The 4,281-nt window shown below is 39.9% G+C and overlaps 1 pseudogene; it reads left to right on the top strand.

Moving 5' to 3' along the window:
- Positions 1 to 1,420: 1,420 nt before the first annotated feature.
- LOC135230654 (olfactory receptor 7G3-like) lies at positions 1,421 to 4,081 on the top strand (annotated as a pseudogene).
- The last annotated feature ends 200 nt before the right edge of the window (positions 4,082 to 4,281 follow it).

Here is a 4,281-nt window from a genome sequence, read left to right as displayed (position 1 = left end):
TTACTCTGAACATAAACATCCTAATGAGCTGTTCACTCATGGGATTCCTTTAGCGGCCATTTCTAAATCATTGGTTCATGAGAATAAAGGGTAAATACATAAATGTGCCCAGGACTTATACAATCAATTCTTGCCTGTTTTTGAGAATCCAGTGATCATATTCTCGGGGACCTCATCTTAACACAGGAAATGGGAGTGTTCTGGAGTTGATCCTGGTACACAACCTCGGGATTCCCGTAGAAGCCAGTTCCCAAGGCTGCCAGGCTCAGGCTTTGATGGGCTTAACCAGAAACAAAAGAAAGGAGTATATGACTTTTCATGATTGATTCTCAAGATTTCTTTTTCTAACATTATCTGCTAATTGTACAATGGAGACAATGAGTCAAAACATGAAAGGAATAGGGAATGCATCAAGCTCCTAAGTAGAAAGGGATAAATTACTTCCATAATCTGCCACAAAAAGGTAGGAAGGAAGGGAGGGACAGATTTTAGTAAGATACCTAGGAAGTGAGTAAAGAAAAGGAAAAGTAATAATTTATTAATGAAGATTAGTTATGACTCTTCAAATTTAAAATTCTATGGTGTTTTTTTCTATTGCTTTTCATGCACAAATGTAAGAGGTAGTTAAATAGAAAAGAGTATGTGTGTTTACTTCCTACTTTGCCTGTGTGTGGTATGTATAAGATAAGGAATTTTTAAAACTAAGGCTTTATTATCTTGTCCAATTGAAATGGTTATCTTAAATCACAAGTACTTCACACCTTAACTGATAAGTCTCTTAACACTCAGCAGATGCGAGGCTCCTTACTAGATAATTTGTTTTGATTAAATGTTTAGTTCTGAAACTATAAAGGCGTTTGAAGTGTCTAGATGTACTTTGCTCAAGTTCCTTTTTCCCTCCTAAGGCTGACTTGGCAAACTTCTACTCCCCCTCTATCTACTACTGTGGGGCCATGCCTGACAGAATGCCTGTATTGTTAGATTGTCTTTCCTACCTAAAATTCCATTTAGGATACACCAACAAATTATTTTTCTTTTCTTTAGTGATTTAAAGACCTTACGCATTTCATTCTTCCTCCCATTACTCTGTTTTAGGGGGAAAAAAAGTACTACATGTAATTTCGAGTATTGTGAGAAAAGAGAATCTTATTGACCTAATAGCCATAACAGCTTGAGACTTTAGGGAGCGTACTCCAATACTGACCTCAAGTCTTGACTGTGGGTCCTGCTTTGATAATGTCACCTGCTAGATACTACCTCTGTGGTCAGAGAGTAGGTGACTTTGAAGACTAGGGAAACACTTGGTTTTGTATTCACATGGAAGTTTTCAAGAGGCAAGCAATGGAATCTGTTGACCCTTCTAGTGCCTGATCCTGTCCTACTCAAAGGTCATATCACGTGGTGGTAAGAGTTCCACTCTGATCTGACATTCTAAGTTCAAATGCTTTCACCAGTTCTTACAAGAAGATCTTGTATCTTGTATCCATAACAACCTCATGTTACTACTTGAGATCATGGGTAAAATGAAGGATGATAGAAGCACCTAAGTCACAGATCCGTAGAGAGAATAAAAAGAGTTCATATAAATAATGAGAATTTTGTATGCTAATACTCAGAGCTCTGTGTTAGTGATATAGTTGTAGAAGTTTATAATAGATATTGTATTTGTTACTATGATATCTGTTAATCAAATCAAAAACCAAATCAGTTGCCATCGAATCAATTCCAACTTATGGCGACTCCACGTGTGTCAGAGTAGAACTGAGCTCCATAGGGTTTTCAATGGCTGCTTTTTCAGAAGTAGATCACCAGGCCTTTCTTCTGAGGTGTCACTGGGTAGACTTGAACCTCCAACATTTTCCTTAGCTGCCTAACCATTTGTGCCAACCAAGGACTCCTGCTAATACTATTATTAGTTAGAACAATTAGGCAAGTGTTTTGTGATGAGGATCCAAAGAATGCAATGTTGAAATGAAAGTGCAGAACTAAAAGGACAAATTGTGGAGACCCATCGAAAAAGGGCTGAGTCATGGACTTGAGCTCCTGATCTACTTTGTAGTGCGTTGATGAGCCAGGTCATTACCTCCTCAGGAACTGCACCAGGTCTGCTCCAACTCTGTGCTCTAGAATATTGGTCCTCAATGTGTAGTTCCCAGGTGAGCAGCAGCAGCATTTGGAAATTTGTTATAGAGGCACACTTTGGCGGCCTAATGCCAAATCTTCTGGATCTGATACTCTGAAATTGATGCTCAGCAATCGGCATTTTAGCAACTCACCACCTCGCTCTGATGCAAGGAAGTTCAAGAACCACTCCTGTAAAATACACATTTAATATCCTATGATTTTGATTTTCCTGCTAATTTTCGGAGTTCAGAAAACTCTTAAGAAAAAAATATGTACTGCTGATATTATATTCATCTTAGTTGGCAAATGTGTAAAAAGAGTAGGTACTTAAACATAATTGGAAAAGATGTGGTAGAGCAGGTGAAAGGAGGACAGAGAGAAATGAGAGTGTAGGAGGAAAGAGAACAGAGAAGGAGAGAGAAAAGGATAGAGGAGAAAGAAGAGGAGGAGGAGAGAGAAACAAAGAGAGAACCACAGTAATGATTTATAATATTAATTTCATGTGACATTATAGATTACAGTGTTTCTGTAAAATAAGGGACCTTTGTACATCTGTTGTATATCTCGTCTCTATTCTTTCTACCAGAACCATCAACAAACATGGAATCAGAAAACCAAACAGGCTTAGCAGAATTCCTCCTCCTGGGCTTTTCAGAGAATCCAGAACTTCAGCCCCTTCTTTTTGGAATGTTCCTGACCTTATACCTGATCACTGTGGCTGGGAACCTACTCATCATCCTGGCCATCAGCTCAGACTCCCACCTCCACACCCCCATGTACTTCTTTCTCTCCAACCTGTCCTTCACTGACATCTGTTTCAGCACCACCATGATTCCCAAGATGCTGGTGAACATTCAGACCCAGAGCAAATCCATCAGTTACACAGGCTGCCTCACCCAGATCTGCTTTGTCCTGGTTTTTGCTTGTTTGGATAATTGTCTCCTTGCAGTAATGGCCTATGACCATTATGTGGCCATTTGTCACCCTCTGAGGTATACAATCATCGTGAACCCCCACCTGTGTGGCCTGCTGATTCTATTCTCCTTGCTCGTTAGCATCATGAGCACCCTGCTCCACAGTCTGATGGTGCTGCATCTGTCCTTCCACATAGACCTGGAAATCCCCCAGTTTTTCTGTGAACTTCCTCAGGTCCTCAAGCTTGCCTGTTCTGATACCCTCTTTAATAACATCCTGCTGTATTTTATGACTAGTATCTTGGGTGGTGGACTCTTCCTTGGGATTATTTTCTCCTACATACAAATTGTCTCTTCCCTCCTGAAAATGCCATCAACAGGTGGAATGTACAAAGCTTTTTGTACCTGTGGATCTCACCTCTCAGTTGTTTCCTTGTTCTACGGGACAGGTTTGGGGCGTATCTTAGCTCTGCGGCTACTCTACCCTCTAGGAAGAGTGCAGTTGCATCAGTGATGTACACGGTGGTCACACCCATGCTGAACCCCTTCATCTACAGTCTGAGGAACAAGGACATAATGGGCGCTTTGAGGAAACTCATCTCTAGAATATCTTCTTTTCATTAATGTTTCACCTGCTTTGGGCTTAAGCTGTTGGAATATGCTTGAGTGAAATAAATAATACTGATTCAGAGAACCTGATTAAGTTCTTTGAATAGTAGGAGTTCAGAAATTATAATGGTTAAGGGTGAAAATTTGGAGTCAGAACACCTGGGTTTGGATTCTATCTCTTCTCTGTAATAGCTGTGTGGACTTTGTGTATTTATTTCAGCTTTCTAAGTTTAGTTTAAAGGTTCTTTGGTGGCACAAATGGTTTGCACTCGACTGCTAAAGGCTGGTGGTTCAAATCTATTCAGAGATACCATAGAAGAAAAGTTCTGGCAATCTGCTTCTTTAAAGTTAAAGCTAAGAAAACCTTATGGAGTGGCTCTACTCTGCAACACACGGGGTGGCCATGAGTTAGAATCAACTCCAGGGCAGCTAACAGCAACCATAAGCTCAGTTTACTCATCTATAAATTTGGCATAATTCTATTCATTCACTTTTTTCCATTTAGATTTGAGATACTTCAAGTCTAAGAGTGAGGATACTTTCAGGTATACTGAGGGAAAAGTCTAAACTCACATAGCACCAAATATAAAAACAAAGATTTCAGAGGTAGGGTAGGTCCAGAGCCTACAGAACC

This window comes from Loxodonta africana, chromosome 3 (genome assembly GCF_030014295.1).
Source record: "Loxodonta africana isolate mLoxAfr1 chromosome 3, mLoxAfr1.hap2, whole genome shotgun sequence".
Lineage (NCBI taxonomy): Eukaryota > Metazoa > Chordata > Mammalia > Proboscidea > Elephantidae > Loxodonta > Loxodonta africana.
The sequence above is the reverse complement of the archived record's forward strand: the minus strand, read 5'-3'. Positions and strand labels throughout refer to the sequence as shown.